Here is a 19,670-nt window from a genome sequence, read left to right on the forward strand (position 1 = left end):
CAGTGTCTTTGGAAAACCCAGACTCATAAGTATGCTCTGAGAGAACTCAAGGGATGTTGTTGAGTCCAACAGGATGTTTGAAGTAAAGTCTTTTTATCTGGGTGGGCAGGGTGGGGGTGGGTAGGGGGGAGTGGGTTTGGCAACTTTGGAAGACTTAGATTTATGCTTTTCAGTTTGATGGGTTCAAGATTACCTACCCTGATTTCCAGGACATTTCTTAAAGCTTTGCCCAACCAGAAAGACTGAGTTGGAATTACTCTTGCTTTTCAGTAAACCATTTTTACTGGGTTTGGGTAGCTATGGGGTGGTCTGAGATCTCAGTGAATGCAAGTACCACTGAGCAAATCACTCACCTTCTCGGGCAGATGTGATCCCTCTTCTGCATCTCTATGTGCAAAGCCTACAGTCAGCTCCTGGATGCTAAACAGAAACCGGTATCTGCCCAATACCTCGGTTAGTATCCTCACTGCCTCCCCCAAAGACTGCGTAGGGGCAACATTACTACTGCTGTAAGTAAATGTGTTAGGCTGACTTAGGGAATCTGGTAATCCCAGGAACGAGTATCAATCCACTGTTATTTAAGACGCATACAATAATTTGCAGTGATAAAATAATTAGAATTATCTGTGTCTATTATTTTTTTCTTCTGAACTAAGCAGATTAAATATTTCAGTCTTATAAGAGGGATTCTTTGGCGAATTTATTTGTTGGAATTCCTGTGTCAGCTATTTTTCACAAAAATTTTACTTTTCTATGTAGTTTTGAAAGACTTGAGAAGGCTTTAGTTTCATTTGCATTTTGGCTTGGCATTTTTTTTCTCTAGCTACTGCTTGCTAAGATAGATTGAAGTACATTTTAAAATGTAATTATTTAAATGTCATTCAATAGTGTAAGCAGTGTGCCTGGATACTTGTGGCTATATAGTCACACAGCTATACAAGGGGGAAAAAAGAAACCATGGTAACTATGTTACTCAGAAATAACACAGATTGCAATAATCAGTTTAGGATGGAAGAATATTGCAGAAATTATGCAATTTATAGATAAACTAGTATGCTATCTGCCAGCAGGCAGCTTTGCCGTAATCTGTGCACATATGTGTGGTTACTATCTTTATAACTAGCAAAATTCTGTGACAAGAGGCACTAAAAAAAGAAAAGAAAAAATCTAGTATTTTTTTAAATTACAGTAAGAATTGTGTCCTCATATTTGTTTCACTTAATCCTTATAGAAAAGCTCATTTTTGGATACTTGGAAATAAATTCCTCAATTACTCTTCTGATAGAAAGGCACTACAACTAGCTTGGACATTTTTTCAGACATTGGCATTTTGAAACAATGAAGCCTAAATAGTGATTTTAGAGAACTGTTTTTGGTAGACTATGTTAAGAAAGTAATCAAAGAGGTTAGTAAATCGAAGATGGAATACTGTTGAGCAAATGAACACCCCACTCCAGTTTTTTTAGCAAGAATGGCATTTCTAGCTGACAGAACAGGAAACAGTACTTGGTGGTATAATAAGTTGCAAATTTATTAAAAATACAAGAAGTAAATTAATAATGGACATGTGATTGTCCTCATTTTCTTTCGTCTGTTTTTCCCAGTTCCTGTACACTCCCCAGCACCGTTTTTTGGAAACATTTTAAGGGGATTTTAAAGACAGATTAAAGATCTCTGACACTGAAATGCAGCAGTCTTCGTGTGACAAATATTTTTCAAGCTTACTTCTGGTAATTGTTTTCATGCTGTTTATGTGTGAAAGAGGGCAGTAGATATGATTCCTCTTATGCTCCTGGATGAGACAAGAGAGGTAAAGGCTGCATTTTCAGAGGGAATTATTTCTGCTTTATTGTTTATAGATGCTTTTGCTTAATTTGATAGTCCTCACTTAAGCATATAATATCCACAAGTCTTGTGAAGTCAGTGGGTAGCAATAAGAGCTTAGCACTTCAGAAATTCTTGTCTTTGAATATCTAACAACCATCCACATTTAATATAATTTTTGAGTATGAGGCTATGAGGCTTAGCATAATGCAACAGAGGACTTCTGGTGCCTTTAGAGGACACAATTCTCCACTAACAGCTTGCTTCGTTTCTTCACAACTGTGGAGAGTGGCGCTCTGCCACATGGCAAGCAGTTGATCTTCCCCCTCCTCCTCTTCCTCCTCCTCCTCCTCTTCATGTCACAGTAACAGGTTCCCGGATTGGCTTGAGGGTCCACAATCTGTTTCTGTGTCAATGATTTTCTCCCTTCTGCCACTAATATCCTTTAATACTTAGACCAAAGATTTTAATATAGTGAGTCCAGATTAAGTCTTGAGAAGAATAAATTTTGCTGGTTTGAGACCAAGTAAACAGGAATTCCTCCGTTATCAGTTTCTGCCTTTATAGCAAGGTGGTGTTTGTAGTTTTTTTCTTATTCTTTTTTGATATGTTAGCCTTACCTTTATTTTTCAATAGTTTTCCATCAAAAACCTCTTCCTTTGAAGAACTTGCAGTTTAGCAACTGTATATAAGCAAAGAGTAGATGAGAGGGAGTTCCTAAAAGCAGCAACAGACACCTCCCTCTTTGTCTTCAGTATAAAAACCTCTGCAAACCCAGCTGTCTGACGATAGTACAGCATCTGAACCACAGTACTGTTTAGCTTTTTTAAGAGTTGAAATGCTGTGTAAGAAGTGAGAACACTACATTTTTCCTTTGGCTTTGGATAATACCGGGTTTATAAAGAACTTCTGCCTATGTACTGTCTTTATATGACTTTCTGCCTCCATGTCTACTGACTGACTTGAGATCTGACTGCTAATATGCAGGAATCAGCTGAAAGTTTAATTTGAAGCAACCTTTTTGTCTAAAGATATCATGTTACTCCTTAGAGAGTGTTTTCTCATATGCTTTTCAAATTACAGATGCTCAGACAATCCTCTGACATCTAAGTCATTCAAAACAATGAATATTATACTCATGCTGTTGAGGCACAAAATGTCTTTATATTTCTTCAGGAAATATTTTAAACCAATAAACAGACAAGCAGAACATTCATAATTAAGGCTGCCAATTTGTCCTCAGTTCATGTAATTTTTAAACAAAATGCTGCGTTTATTTTTCTGAAAAGAAAAAGAGAAGTTTGTGCAATTAGATATGAAGCCTGAGATAGCTGCAAAGGAAACTGAAGCTGACTCTTCTGGAATGGCAAGTTAGGGGGTTTATGCAGTGGCTGTCATTGCTGCTGGCGTTCCCCTCCTCCCACAGACTCAAAACCACCCTTGGCCTTTACTCTGAAAGGAGCAATTTTGCTATGACAAGTTTTTTTAATAACTTTTTTTTTTAAATTGCCACAGGAATGCAACTTCAATCTCCTTTTGAGCAGCAAATTCAGTTTCCCAGATTTGGGTAGTAGTGCTGTTATCTCGACTCCTTTCTTGGTAAGGAAGAAATTGATTCCCTGATAATTATATTCACTTGGAACATAAAACCAAGAACTGTTTCACTACAGTAACTAATATTAATGCTTCTCCTTACCTGAAACAAGAAAAAAAATTGGCCTTAAAAAGGCAATACCCATTTGAAGTCCACTCAACTTCAAGAAGTCAAAGAAAGTAAGTGTCAGTCCCCTTCCATTTTTAATAGCCTTACAATTTTTAATTTTCTGGTTTCTCTTCTCCTGTAGTTGGAAAATGAAACTATACCATTTCCCCTAGCAACACAAAACAATGGAAAGCTGTCTGTGTATACGCTGGAGAAGGTGAAATAATAAAATTTTGTGTTTAGTGACAGAGAATTCTGAATCACTAATCAGTATCAAAAGTGTTTGGTAGAAATGATGAAATAGTTCACTTCCTATGGCACCAGGCCTAAAAAATGACAAAATGGGGCAGACCCCCTACACCCATGGAGAGGCCAAGGTCCCTTGCTGATATATGCATACGCAAAACAGCCACCCACTGGAAAAGAGGGCAGTGGAATATCTCCATCCTTCTGGCTTCAGTTTAAATCCCTTTTTTTTTTTTTCCTTGTACAATTTCCTGACTCCCATGATAATTGATTTTATACTCTCTCAGGTATAAATTGCATTATTCTGCTAAATATTTAGGCAACTGTCATAGTACATGTTGTATTTTATGCCTCTTTATAGTAGAGAGGAATAAAACTGCCTTTCATTTGCTTTCTGTTGATAGTTCCCAATTTTTTAGCTTTACTTTTAGCTTTTCACCCATCTGTTCTCTGATTAGTTTTAAGGGAGCACACAGAATGCTTATGTGTCTATTTACAAATGATGTTCATGCAGTTTCAGTAAGATTAGCAGCAAAGCATTTCCAAAGCAAGTTTATAAAGATAGCATATTTGTAGTGCTAAAGGTGTTAAGCTGGGCATCTTACTGTCCTTAAGATTTATCAGCAGCATTTGTGCAGGCATATAATGTATTTCATGAAATCACAAACGGTTTGCAGCCTTCTGTTTGGCTTTCCACATTCTTCGGATTTAATTTTTTCGATGGCCTGTGGAAGTAGGCTATCGTTCTAAAATAGCTGTAAAAGAGCAGTTGGCACCTAATAAAAATGAATACCAAACCTTCCAAATTGCCTGTTCCTAATTGCCCAGAAAGTGTGAATTAGGCTCTAATCCTTTGGGTACTTCACTTGTACTTTACTGCACATGTGAAGGGACCCCAGAGAGTGGTGGATGGTGGCTGGGACCCCTGGCTGTGCCCTGTGCCACAAGCGGCTGCCCACCATCCCAGCTGTGGCTGCAGCAGCTTCGCTTCATGCACCTTCTGCAGATGCAGCCTCAGCCTGGGCAGCCTCGAGCAGCCTCAAAAGCTCTTACCTTTTCAACTTTCATCATTCTACCAAGACTTTGAAAGAAACAGGGGATGGAATTTGTGACTGGCCAAATTTTATCAAAAATAAAATACCTCTAGTAGTAAGATGCACCTTGACAGTTCATATCTGTACCAGCAGTACACAGCCAGAGCATTTATCTGTTAAAGATCTGGATGTAAATTCAGGTCTTCACTCAGAGCACCTTTTTAAAACCAACACCAACATGCCCACAGTAGTCTGAAGAATGATTTGGCAGCTCTTAAGCAAAATAAAGAGAAACCACCCATTCAGTGGTGTACTCACCTGCTAGGAAATCATCAGTAAACACCAGAAAATGCCCTAATTATGAAATTTGATAAGGTTTCCATTGTGTGAAACAGTTCAGACTTACACAGGGCTAACAACAGCCCAGACAAGAGAAAGAGAAAATGTCTTGGTACTAATTCTGCAGAAAAGAATCTTGACATGAGTCAGCTATGTTGTGCTATAGGAGTAAAGGGAAAAAATGGAAAAAAAAGTCATGTGGCATGTGTACATGAATATTGCTTGTGAGATATGCAAAATAATTTTTATAACCTACAACTATAGTCAGCATTCAGAGGGCATCAGCTGGAGTCCTGTTTTGGGTACTGCACTTTACTAAAGATGTAGACCCAAGGAAAAAGCCAGAAGGTAACTCTGTGAAAGACCAGTGAACAAGAAATCATAGTCTGTGAGGAAACACTGACAAAAATGAGGCTAGAAAAGAAAGAGCTGCACAGAAAGAGGTCTACAAACTACCAAGATTAGAAAATGGACTATCTCGTCTCCTTTTCAGTGGTGGCAGAAGAAGTGAAAGGCTTTGCTGTAGCAAGAAAGCTTCAGGCTGTGGGAAACAAACCTTTCCAACTGCTGGGAAAGGTCACCACACTGCTGCTGGAAGCAGCTGCCTCTGGAGCTGTAAGGCCTCTGTCACTGATGGCCCAAAGTACCCTGGGCTTGGCAAGGGTGCCTCAGGAGGGGCACAGCTACAGCTTACCCTGTCCTTCAGCTCCAGGTGGGAATGGGTGTCTTTGCATCCCTTCCACCTGCAGGTTTCTTCATAGAAGAGAAACTGCAGTTCTTAACCATAAGCTAGATATCATTGCACAAAAGACGTGCATGGTTAGCAAGTGATGATGCTTGCTTGTTTAGGAAATAACATCAAAGACTCAATTATAAAGAAGATTTTCCTATATTTTTCATAATTCAGAGTTCTGGGATAGGTTTTGGTGCCTGGAACAGAAAGGTTTTATGAGGTTGTTATAGGCCCTGTAACTTCTTGGCCCCTTCTCATGATTCACCATTGGCTGTTGCACTCAAGAACCAGACTTCAAGAGTTTAGTCCGGCGGGTTTCTTAAGTAATGTGCAAAACCGTACCGAGTTAAGAGTTCAGACAATATATCTAATAATAAATGGCTTACATTTTAGATATGTCTTTTATTGGAGAAGAAAAGTATTCCCTGCTACCAATTTCAATTCCATGTTACATCCACACTTCTTGGATGTATCAACAAGGTGGATCAAGAAATATGAATGTGCATGTCAAAACCAGTATGTTACCTAATATTTACAGTTAGTGGGTTGGCTAATATTTATGACCATCATATAAGGTATAATTTTAACCCAGAATAATGCAAGCAATAATTTATCTGTAGGATCCTAGAGATTGCTTGTCTCCATTAATCATATCCAAATCTCAAACAGCTGTAAGCACGTTTAGAAAATGTAAAGTTATTCCTAAGAAAAGAGTCAGCACCTGTCTATAGAAATCTCTGTAGGAAAACATGTGAGTTGGAAATTTTACACACCTACTATAAGTAAAAATTATTTAAACTGGATTGAGTTCTGAGTTATCACTATGTTTGGGTGTGAGTAAGGGCAAAATATTTTCAAGTATTCAAACAAATTGAAAATTGTTTTTCTTTTGGTTTGTGTATTTGTTTTTACTGAACTTATGTAGATGTGGAGTTTGGTTCAAATGACTACCTAAATGTTACCTCCAATAATTTCTCAGCCCTTTGCTCAGCAGAAATTACAACAAATGTTGGTATATTTTAAAATCACTGTCTGAACGATTCAAAAGCAGAAATGATCCACTTCTAAAAGACAAATTATTTGCCAAGAATATTACTTGAGTTCAGTGATTTTTGTTGTTTTCTAGTTGCTGCTTTCATCAACATCCCTGTACTTCCATGAGTGCTGCTAAGTTCAGACTAATGGCATATTTTGAGAAGATCACATGGATTGAACATAAAAAGCAGTCTTTCAAATGCAACTTACATACATATAATTTTAATATTAAGATTTATACCATAGGTCCTAGAGACCTGAAATGACAGGTAAGCCTTATTTTCTTGTTACTAGATATATACCAGATAAGAAACACTCTAGTCAAAGAATCAAAAGCTTTACAATCTCAAACTTTCTATTGTTTTGACTTTTCAGATGGCAGAAATATTTTTTCTGGCATACAAACCTGTTATTTGAATTACTCCTAGTACGTTAAAAAGCAATATTATTAGCATAAAAGGGATGCTACCTGCCAAGCAGCCTGTGAATTCTATCTGGCTAATACGTTGGACGTTAATTCACTAGCAGTGCCTGGTACTCTGCCTACTCTGATACTCTTCATGTATGGCAATAAAATGAGACTCAGCAGCAACTAACACACAGCAGTATATTACATGCTACTTCCCAAATATTCCCTACATGAAGAATGTCAGATGAATCCCATGCCAAGGAAAGATAAAGTGTTAGATACTGGAGCTGGGAAATAGTAAATGGTTTCTTACCATTGGTGGAGAAAAATGCAGTATGGACAAAGTCCATGTTATTGAAATTAGCGGTCCTTTTAAACGTGTTCTGCAGAAGTAAATTACAAATCTTTATTAAAATGTATGTGAGCCAAATCTTTTCTTTTTCAGTACATAAAATATCTAGTTACTTTTCCTGTAATGTTATATTCATACATGATTTCACAGTAGCTTAAATTTTCTAATAGAGTTCCCAAAGTGCTTGCTTGTATCCAGATATGTGGTCTCATTTTAGAAGTGCTGAATTCCCACATCTCCCACTGAGCAAACACAACTGGGTCGATGCACAAAATTGACCTATTTATTTATGGTCTTATCCGACACCCTCTGAAATTAAGGAAAATACCCAATTCCCTTGTGTGCAGAAAGATGAAAGAGTTTGCTAGAGTCCTTTAATTTTAGGCATCTACTCATACAAAAGCTTGTCAATAGAACCTTCAAAATGCAAAAAGAAAAATTTGGTAGAAAATTTTGGGTTTGCAGGAAAACATTTATTTCTGATCATTGACACTTATTTTGGAAAATGTATTTCTAAGTCTTTTCTACCATAATATTTGTTGATAAAGAACAGTGCAAAAATACCTACACATGACAACATTTTTTTTTTGAATACTACAGAAAAGTTTCCTTCCAACTGATTTGGGAGAAAAAAATAATATCTTATTCTTCAGTGTTCTATCATAAGGCAAAAGAGGTGTATCTACATAATGAAAATACCCTTGAGTAAACACACTATAATATTCAAGCTATTTTCATATCTCAGCCTATTAATGCAGGCAGCTTTCTCACGGCCTCTCATATAATCTATTTATACTGTGTCTGTCTGGACAATATGTGACTGAGAATGGTATTTATTTTACTTTACTTCATACTGAGAAGCGTTCATTGCCCTCTTAAATAAGCATTTAGAACTTCCTGCTTCTTTTGGAAAAAAAAAAAAAAAAAGCTTTCTTTTAAATTATGTGCAAAGCTGAATGAATTTGGAGGAAAAATAAATCCCTTGCTTACTGAATAACTTGCTCCAAAGAGCAGTATTATTTGTTAAGTACAGCAAATAAAATTTTGTTAAATAAAGTGAATAAATACTTGAGTAACAAACCTTATGAAAAACCCCCAAACAGTGCATATCTAGTAAACAATTTTTTGCCTGCTAATTTATGAATTCCCATGAGCCTTGTGCTTCCCTCTGGGCCCATCCTAGATAAGCTACACAAGCTTTTTGACATGCCTGTGATAGCCTTTACTCTTCCGCTCTTGTCATACCCTGCATAACCCTAGAACTACACCCGGGCAGCCCAGATGAAATGGTCAGGTAAAGCCCTGTTGGGCAGCTGTCTGTGAGCAGCCAGGTTGTTTTCAGGGGCCTCTGTGCAACATAGAAGCTTGAAAGGAGTTTAGTGCTTAATGATATTATTTCAGTGTTCAATCCACTATACCTTTCATTGAGAAGTTTTTTTAAAGCCCACTTTTTAAACTAACAAACTTTGAACATCGTATTTGCCTTGTAACAATACCAGTTCCTTTTTCTAGAAGTGACTGAAGAAATTTCTCAGCATGAAAGTAGAAAGAAGTATTACTCTGTGGGAGTGTTCAAGTGTACATATTTCTTAAGTCTCACTGGTGAATAATGGGAAAAGATGTCAGAAAAATGTATGTGCTAGGGGAGGAAAACTTTAAGTGATTCAGTCTGGTGAGCAATAGGCATAGCTTGAATTTCAATCTTTCTCCATCTAGCATTTTCTTTTCCCCTTTTTTCAGTCTTATGTTTTTTATTTTCCTCTTTAATTTATTTAATACTTTTATTTATTCACATTCAGTCTTATACAATTGACATTTCTTTTTCTCAAGAGATAGTAATTCCCTGATACCACTCATTATTTAGAGCACTATGTGCTAGACAAACTTTTCAGATATTCAAGGGATGCACATTTTTGCATTGTGGAATGTCTTGCATTTAGTGGCATTTAATACAAAATATAACGAATATAACCACTTTGCCTTTACATATGCAGCCTCCAAGAACAGCTTTCACAAGAAAATATCTGGATTGCAAACAGTCTCTTCAGTGCCAGAAAAAACCCTTCTGTCTATACGACTCTACAGTCCCGTTGAGCTGCAATTTTAGAGTTGCCTGGCTATTCTTTCATGTCTACAAATCACATCATTGTGTGTCCCAGTGTTAATATGTTCCCTCAGTAACTGGTTCACGTGAAATGGATTGCTATAAAATTTACATCCACATTTTTATTGTACCAGTGAAGAGGAAAACCCAGGCATTGCAAATTTACTCCATATTTTTTGCTACAGACACATTAAAAGATAGGAATCTTTTGTTTGGACCAAATTAAACAAAGTGCAAGATTTCTCTGAAATAATATGTACTTCCCATGAAATGTTTACAAATTATTTCTGCAAGAGTAAAAAGAAGTAAATCAGTCCAATTTAAATGCCTGCTGTAAAGCTGGTTATAGTAGGTTGAACATAGCCTTATATTAAATTTTAATCTATAATATTGACACCAAACTGAAGAAAACCAGGTCTGCAGTCCCTGAAGGAAAATAGTAATTTTTGTGCACAACTTCTTCTTGCACACTCTCAGAAAGATCTGCTACTCCAAACATTTGAAGTAGATGTCCAGTTTCATCCATGCTCTGTTAAATGCAGAACAGTGTTAAGAAATGACATCCAGATTATAAGTATATTTTTGTTGCTGATCTCTTACTCTGCCTCCAAGATGCAATGGAGTTTGGCTTCAAACAGATCAGAGCTGCTTTTGCTGGGTTCTACTAGCACTAATTGATGTGCCCACACAAACAGTACAGACAAACAGACAAAAGCGACTGAAATAAAATATTTCTAACCCTAGTTTTAGGGTAGATTTCAGAGCTTTGGTACTGATATTCACTGTCAGCCCTGAAAAGGGTATTTATACATTAGTCTTTCAATGGCTGAACTCACATTTATTGGTTCAGCCAATCCTGAAGTCTACGGAAAAGCCGGGAATTCAAGATGTTCACTTTTTACACTGTTTTAACCAGATGCGGCAACTCTTCCTTCTTGTTTCGGAATACGTAGTCACCTTTGTTTTTAGAGAAGCTGTTTGTTTTGTTTTGTGAACTATTTTGTTGGATTCTGAAGTAGGAGCATTATCCACTTGATATGAATCTTGTTTCATTACTCTAAGTCAGGTAGTTGAATACTGTGAGGGAAAGCCAGGCATTCAAATAATCCACCTTGCAATTCTTTACAATGTAATTATAATGCCATCAAGACGTAGAAATCCTTGGCAAGCTCAATACTTCTCATAGAAAGTCAGTGTCATCATTCTTCCACAAAAGGGGAAACGAAGCTACAAAATGTGATAATCTGAGATAATTTCTAATTCTCTCATGGTAGGTAGTATGGTGCCTCTGTATTGAATATGAAGGTGGAGGTTTGCCATTTTTCATATCTTTTGAAGACATGTAAGACAATAAAACAGTGACAAGGATTTGTTAAAAAAAAAAAAGGCTGTTCGTCCAAACCCAGGTTTTCCTTTCAATTCGTAAAGGCTAGAAATAAGAAAAAAGTTTTAATTGCTTTCAAGGAAAAGGTAACTAAACCAAGAGTCAATCCTTTTGAAAATTCTTTAATGTCAAAAAATATCTCCACAAAGATAAAAGAAGACTTTCTAGTATAGCAGACAAGGCACAGAGGATGATTGCGTCACTCTTCTAGGCTCTGATGAAACTCGCATAAAGTATTAGGTACCCCATTTTAAGATTAAATTAAGAGAATCTGTTGGAGAATAAATGAATCATCAGAGGATTGGGAAAAAAAGTGTAACAAGAGAAAGGGTTAGAGGATCAGCAGTTGTTCAGAGAAATCTTAGGGAGGAAATGATGACATTCTTCAAGTACGCAAAAGGTTGCATCAAGAAAACTGCAATGAGTTGTCCCACAAGAAGTAGAACAAAGAGTAAGTGGTTTAATTTGCAACAGAGACTTGTGTTTGATATTGGGAAAGCCTTAACAGCTACAAGTAAGACTGACTAACGGTCCAGAGCTGGGGAGCGGAGGCCTTCTGGATATGCCTGGGCACAGGGAGCATCAGAAACGGCCACAGGGAGAACCAGGATGTCTGAGAGGTATTTAACTTGATGCTGCATCACAGCAGGAGGATGGACTAAATCTTCTTTGTTCTCTCTTCTACATTGCTATGACTAGTGTGATTATTCCTGCTGCACTTTGTCACAAGCTTGCAGTGCAATACCACTACTGAGAGAACGTGTGTTGGAACTTCTGCTTCACAGGCATAGCATGCGGTTTATATACTATGAGGCGCTGCTGTTTTATCAGCTCAAAAGCCTATCAGCATCAAGAGTGCTTGTTGCATTTGTGTCTACAGATTTTACAGACTTGCAGCCCATGGAACTTATGTGAAATTAATTGTGTTATCTTACTTTACATAGAATATACTTTTTCTCTGGAAATTAATGAACACTGAAAGAAACCACTCCATTACACTTGGCAACCCTGTAAACAGTATGTCACATTTACTATGTAATATATAGCTGGTTTATGACTAATGTACCTTTAAATACAAGGGATGTGGGACTCCAATTTGCAGTCACTTTTACTGAATTAAATAGGAATAAAATAAATGTGCTTTTATAGAAATGACTCAAAACCCAAGAGAACCAAATAATGAATGAGATTCTTTCAACAGAATTTTTACATGAAAGTCAACATAGAACAGAGCTCTACAGTAAGAATTTAATTTTCTGTTAATTTTCCATTTCATTGTTAGCTGATTTAAAAATACTATACAAAATCATTTTTCTTTATATTAAATACCTTTTTCATACACACAATTCAGACAATCAGATTTCCTATGTAATGATTTTTTATCTTGTTCTCTTCAGAGCTGGATGTTTATAAAGACAAGCAAAAGGATATTCTGATAAAACAATTTAATTCTTAAGCTTCTAAATAAAAATACATGTGTATATTAAGCCATTGCTCATGGTGATAGAGAATATCCTTGTGTCCAGTTACTGCCTATATTGAGTACACTTCTCCAAAAGCAGAGACTGGAAGAATTAAGAATCTGATGCACAGTTTTCTGTGCCTTCTGTAGTTGATGGGTCTTGGTCTACCTCTTGAAGTTTGGGAAAGCTAACACAGAAATCCAAAATTCAGTTAGCAGTAGATCTAAACCGAAATCAAGCTTTTACACTTAAGATAAGCCTAGGGAAGTCTGGGCAAAGGGCACACTGTAGATCAGAGAGTGGTAAAACTGTTGCATATGTCACATCAGTCACATCTGTTCATCAGCTTTCTACAAACAAAACGAAACTAGGAAAAAAAGAGGGTAAATACTCTGAATGTCTAGAAATGTCATATTTAATTAAGTTCCATTTTGTACTAATTTGCTTCATGATTGCCAGTTGCCCTGATTCAAGAGTTTATAGTCACCAGAATCGTAAGGTCACCACAATATTTTTTACAGTCACACTTAGCACCCAGCATAAGGTTTATCTCTTCTCAGTATCAAACAGCAATTCCTTCTCCTTTAGAGTATAAAATGGCAAATCCCTACATGAACATCACTTTTTAAATGGAAAAGATTAAAATAAACACTTAAACATTTGTTTTGGTGAAAAATGGGAATAAGTAAAAGGCAAAATTCACATTTTTTTTCGGAACACTCTGAGCAATTCTTAGACTGGCAAGGAAAATAAATTGAATCTACAATAAATATTGTACAAACTTTCATAATAAAGCAGTAATTTGACTCTCTTTTTCCTTGATGAAAGATATATGACATTATTTTTAAAAGTCTTGGACCTGAAATACAAGAATGTGAATTTTCATTTTCTAGAGCCACTGATCTTTTATTTTAAACAGAAGGTCATATTATGGTTTCATTTACAAAAGAAAAAAAAAATATCCTGAGGTATAATCTTATAGGTGAAGCCGTAAAAAAAAAAAAAACACCAAACTCAGACAGGCTCAACCTTCTTTCAAGATTCAAAGAATACTTTTTAAAGCTACAAAAAACATTTTGCTGTCTCCAACAGTTACATTTCATACATTTTTAACTTTTTTAGTGCCACCAATTTTGTTCTCCTTTAATCTAAACATACAATAATAAATTATCAATTCACTATTTGAAAAAGAAACTATATGAAGAAGCTGCTTGCTTTGGAAAATAGCACCAAATTGTCTCAATGAACAGAGAATCTGAGGAGTAATGGGGAGACTTGCAGGAAAGAAGAGGGAATTTCAGTAGATGGTAGGAGCTCCATAACTCTGTGTGAAATTCATATAAAATGGCTGGCCAGTAACCGTTTTGGAGAGGATTTAGAACATACTGAGAAATGAAGTTATGTAAAGTGGTGGCAAGGGGTGAAATAGCGATCTGCCCCCAGAACAACACATTTTGCTGTTGTTATAGCAGAATACATGAGCTCATCAGACTGATCAGGCTATTGGGCCTCTTGTCCCAGCAATGCCATCGCCTGCATGTCCTGGTAACACTTACAACAAACAGTATAAGAGATCCCAGTGGCTTCAGGTGACCTCAAGTTTAGAAGTTCAAGGCCATGGAACAAAATAGAAATGTATTAATCTTAACCTAAGTAACCCTAATTTGCCCCTGTAAACCTGCTGTAATCCATAATCCAGAGGTTTATTCTGTTGGAGGCAGGGGAATGCAATGTCTGTGGTAGCCAGGAGAAGTGAGATTGCAAAATGGACTCTGTAAACTGCACAGGTTTCTGTCCTGGATGTGCACTTAACAAGTAGATTATGATTATTAGATAGGCACTGCAAACCAAATAGCAGGTGTCCTTTAGGCTAAAAGATAACCTAAATTATAGTCATAGTTGGATAAGGGGAAAAAACCACCACATTAAAGCCACAAAAGTAAGGCTTGCAAGAGGCCTGAAAGATTCTACAAAGACCTCTAAATCATCAGAATTTATTGGTTGTATTTTTAAAACCTGTTTTACTCTCTTCTATCCTATAATTTGCCTATTTTTTTTTTTTTTATCTCGGTGACTTAATTCTATTGCTTCTTTTGCCAAATGTTTCTCCTTTTAAATTGACACAAAAATGGCGTTGCAGGCTGTGAAGGGGTTACATAGAGTGTGAACTCCCACTCAGAAAGCTGAATTTTCTAATTGTGACTGAAAGATAGGTAAATCCTCTTGCAGAGCTGATTCAAACAATTTTCAGGAGACACAGGGTTCAGGAATACAGTGGAAGACCTTTAACAACATGACAAATGACTGTTCCAACCTGTCCAAGTCTCAAGATCCAATTTGCAGCGGTTTTGGTTTTATAAATGAGGAACAGTCTCTGAATACATTTTTGCTTGGAAGCATATGTGTGGATTCTTCAGAGGCAAGCTTTCCATCTTGTTACAAAAAGCTGATACATTCATTTTGAAATATCCTTTTTAATTTTTACATGCAAGGCAAAATAATTCCATCCTTAAATTTAGTTGGTAGATTCAAACTAGTTCAATATACTGATGTTTTAAAAATTATTAGTTGGTGTGGATGCCTGGCTGTTTTCTGTGGCCATCCTCCAGTGTGTTATGCAATACCTGATTTTCAAAAAAAGCTCTTTGAAAATCAAATCTATTAGAGGTATTTTGAAAAAACTGTTAGTCACTTTTCCAAATCTTGACTTAGATCTCTAAGGGTTTGGGTTCCTGGTATATTATGATAGATGAAGATGAGTCAAGAAATCCAATGGCTAAATTTTGAAATACCATAAATCACGGGATGCAGAAATTTCAATAAGATGGTATGATTTATGTCTCCTGGGGGTGTGTCCCAGCATGCTCATAAATTCATCTATTAAGTACAGAGATCTAAAAAAGAAAACCAACAAAAAAAACCCAACCAAAAAACCAGAAGTGAGACAAATAAGTGCAAACCAAGAATATTCATAATCAAAGCATAGTTTAACCTGTGTGTTATCCTTTAAGTTAAAATGTAGCTGGTCTTTTTGGAACAAACTTTTGTTCCAAATGGTATGGAACAAAGAAGTAACTGTAAAACAAGTTGTAAAGAAGGAAATAAAACAATGAATAATGTAGAAAAAGGATTGCCTTCATTTTTTCTCATCACCAATAGAGTAAACATTCCACTGTAACTGATTAGCTGAAGGAATTGCAATCACATTAAAAGTTTTTACATGTAGAATTAAAAGCTGTTTTGTTTAGAAAACCTCACCATTTTATCTAGGTTGACTACGGAAAATTACTGTTGATGAACATCAGTGCAATTAATTGGTTAAAGCAATCCTTTGAAGAGCTTATTTACAATAATAAAAGTACAATTTGCTTTCAATAGTAGAAAGAAAGCCCGTATCTGGTTAATGGCAAGTTAAAGTGAATGACTCTTCAAATGCTTAATGAAAAGCAATGGGTATTTTGAAGTGTTCTCTGAACATCACTCTAACCTAGAAGTATTTAATGGCCAATGCCCCTAATCCCCAGCAATGTTGGAAGTGGAAGATATCTGATTCTATATTGATAGAAAAATATTTGAAACGTATTCAAGACTTTTTTAATTCTGAGTCATGATAATGGGAAAATGAGTTTAAAAGGTTTCTACTCCCCTTTTTTGTAAAATTTCATTTTGCCCTTCTTCAAGATGCTTGTATTCTACTTTTCCATGTCTTTGAATCAGGTAAAATTTGAGTACAGTGTATAGTGTTCTTATGATCACCTCATCCTGTATGCTAGAGATCATCTGTGCTATTTGACCTCTACTCCCACATCACTATTTTTCTTTATTATGTTTTTAAATTGAATCAAATGCAGTGAGCTACTTCAAAGGTCCAAGAGTTACAAAAAGCACATAGTTTTCATTTGAACCCCACAGGGCACGCCCTGTTTAGACAGGGTTGGTTCTGATGAAACTCATCACCATCTACCTTAAGATTCTCTTTATATTTCCTCTTTATAGTGATGTCACATAATCTGAACAAAACTGTTAAGTTTTGTGATGTCATTGCTTATATCTTCAAAGTAATGATTTCGTATGTTTAGCTGAAGTTAGAAATTATTTCCTCAACAGATTGCCAACATACAAAAATGAGCATTTTAATACAGACACACAGACACAAACCCTACTGTAAAGGTCCTTTTTTTCTATTCCAATCCTGTTTTTAGGACTTCCCTCAGTAATACAGTCAATAGCTCCCTCTGAAAAAGTTTACCCTCTATGATGACTAAATTGGAAATCAAGGATGACTTGGCTATTCACATGTTTTTCATAATCTGGGAATAGGCTGTTCAGAGCTGCACAGGATGTGTCTCATTTTGAATGCTGGTTCATAACCCCTGACTAACAGAGGACATACAAGGAGTATAGTTCCAACAGTTGCATGAATTACTGTCATCCTTTTCTAGGGCATTGTGTAATCCAGCTGGGATGACAAGGCTTGTCCAAAGCATGATCTCAGGGCCATCAAAATGGGAATTAAAGGTTTGGATTTCCATCTGAACCTTGAAAATGGTTGGACTCCAATTCAAGATACTGCAAAATACAAAGAAAGGCCAAAATCTGATGAAACAGCTGCTTACTTGAAATTTTATATCCTCTTACCTAAATGAATCCTCTCCTCTCCAGTCATTACTCCATCTTTCATGACCCACATTCCCAGTGACAGTCTTTCCTGGGAAGATCTCTTCCACAGGGAGCTGTAGCCTCCTGGTAGCTTTGGTGAGGGACATCTGCCAGCACACTCTTTCCTTCGTGTAAGAGATTTTCAAGAGGGCTGGAGACTGCTGACATTCGCACAGAAGCCAGGCAGGAACAAAATATAATGCTGTCTGTCACTGAAACACAGCATATGGAGCACCTGAGTGCTAATACAGAGGTATATCAGTGTGTATGATAGCAAATGTTTTCTGCATATGGTTTCTTCATCATTAATTAAAACTGAAAAGGTAAAGTCAAAGTGAGGTTCAGGTGTCTTTGGTCCATTATTGCTTTTTCTTTTCTCTCACCCTTTGTTTCTAGCATGGCTAGTAGCTGGGAGGACTCATACAAAGTCTAGTTTTACCAATTTACTGCATTTTTGAGGGAAAGAGGTAACAGTGATCCCAAAATGTCCATCTACACTACAAAAATGTGAGGAATAGTTAGGAACAGGCTTCCTCCTCAAGATGGAAGTTAAGTTTGGAGTGTGTGAAATGGTAAGTAGTAAGGCTACATTGATATGTGTTTAGCTCCTGCAGCTTCTGGATACATCTGGACAAAAAATTTGATTCAGGAGAGAATAGAAATGCCAGCAGAAAGGTAAGCCAGTGTCAAGTACAGAAACAGATTGGCCTTTCCAAAGAGAAGAGAACAAAGCAAAGGACATGATCATGTCAGATACTGCAGCTGAGGACAATTTGAATCTCTTTCCTCGAGTGACCCTTAGATCCCACAGACTCCCTTCAGAAGACAGCAGGGAGATGACTGTGAGGGATACACAGTACATGCTCTTGTGGAGTGGGAAAGGGAGAGAAGGGAAGACAGACAGTGATGGAAGAGACTACTCCACTAAAGAGAGGGCTCTCTTTTTTGCAGATTGGTTGCATTTTGTTCAGTTTTATAAGAAGTGCTTTCACAGCCACAGAAAAATAATGCTACTGGTAACACATGTCCAGAATCTGAGACACTGGTCCTTTTGATCTGTAGAAATGTCAAAAAGTTCAGGACTGTAATTTCTGAGGTCACAGAACACTGAAGGAAACTTTGATTCTCAGAATATCCAGAAATTACATTTCTGTCTCTTTAGCTACTTGTCAGCCTGTGCCTGGGTCAATATTTACCTGGATCAATGTTTACTAAGCATGGGTCAATATTTACTCGCATTTTTAGTAGAGGAACTCCATTGCTGTGGTAAAGAACAGATTACTACAGGTGACTGGAAGAAATTATTACGCATAGTATAGAAAGGAGATGAGAGACAGGCAGTAGTGTATTTGAGAACACAGAGGATACCATGCTAGGGAGCTAGGAAAGCCCAGGCGTGAGGTCTGAAGATAGAGAAGGTGAAGACGGCCCCTGAGAGGCAGCCAAACAGGGGATCTGGTTTCATCCATTCCTAATGGGATTGTCACTTACCTAGCTGGTGCATGAGCACTTTGAGGCAGATTTGCCTGCCCCTCTTCCTTACCACAACGACCACAACAACACTAACCAGTCTCTGATCATCAAAGCTGGGATCTATTAGAAGGCAGCCCAAGAAAAATGCCTTTTTCTGTAGTGGAAACTTAGAATGAGGAAGAGCCTGAACCTCTGGGCCACCATGCTCCTGCAGGACAGATCCTGTCCTCCTGCTTTGCTTTTCTTCCATAACATTCTTGATTGAAGTAAATGCTCCCCTTTATTTTTTTCCCCAGGCTCCCTAAAATAAAGCCTTTCTTCCCACCCCCAGGGGCAGATTATGTCAGCTCCCCATCCTTCTGAGGAGCCTGCAACCTGAGCTGCAGCACTGGGCGCCTGCTGGACATACCTCTCTCCCAGCCCAGCCGGGCGCTCCAGGAGCTTTTCCCTCAGGGTGTGTTTGCTCCTCGCAGGGCAGCCACTCACCCCTTCCTGCATCGGCTTCCCTGGACCCAGGCGAAGCAGTCAGCAGCAGGCAGGCTTCCTGTCTCCTCTCCCACCCCTGCTCTTTGAAAGGTCCACAAAATAAGCTGTGAGCAAATGAAGCAGATGCTATCCATCAAAATTTAATAAAAAGACTGTTATATAAATAACATTAGCATGCAGTTGCCTGTAACTTTCTGGGAATCAGTATTTGGAGCAGCATGTAGCCCTGTAAGTTTGTTAAATTGGAGTAATAAAATCATACAGAAACCAAGATTGTTCTAATCATGATTTTTTTTATATTGACTAAGCTGCAGTCAAAGTAGGTCAGACTGGGAAGGAGAGCTTATCGATGCTGGGCCCTGTGCATGGCCATGGGCCTTAAAATTACAGAATGACTTAAATGTTGTAGTTTAGTTGTTTTTTTTAA

The 19,670-nt window shown here is 37.3% G+C and overlaps 1 long non-coding RNA gene across 2 annotated transcripts; it reads right to left on the reverse strand.

Moving 5' to 3' along the window:
• Positions 1-1,506: 1,506 nt before the first annotated feature.
• Positions 1,507-19,327, reverse strand: LOC130150628 (uncharacterized). 2 transcript variants are annotated; one of them, XR_008822308.1, is made up of 3 exons: positions 19,167-19,327; positions 7,636-11,207; positions 1,507-2,275 (listed from the first exon to the last, which is right to left on the reverse strand). It is a non-coding gene; the product is annotated as an uncharacterized LOC130150628 (long non-coding RNA). The 2 variants fall into 2 exon arrangements; XR_008822307.1 differs by lacking the exon at positions 7,636-11,207.
• Between the last annotated feature and the right edge of the window lie 343 nt (positions 19,328-19,670).

The sequence above is a fragment of the Falco biarmicus genome, chromosome 5 (genome assembly GCF_023638135.1).
Source record: "Falco biarmicus isolate bFalBia1 chromosome 5, bFalBia1.pri, whole genome shotgun sequence".
Taxonomy (NCBI): domain Eukaryota; kingdom Metazoa; phylum Chordata; class Aves; order Falconiformes; family Falconidae; genus Falco; species Falco biarmicus.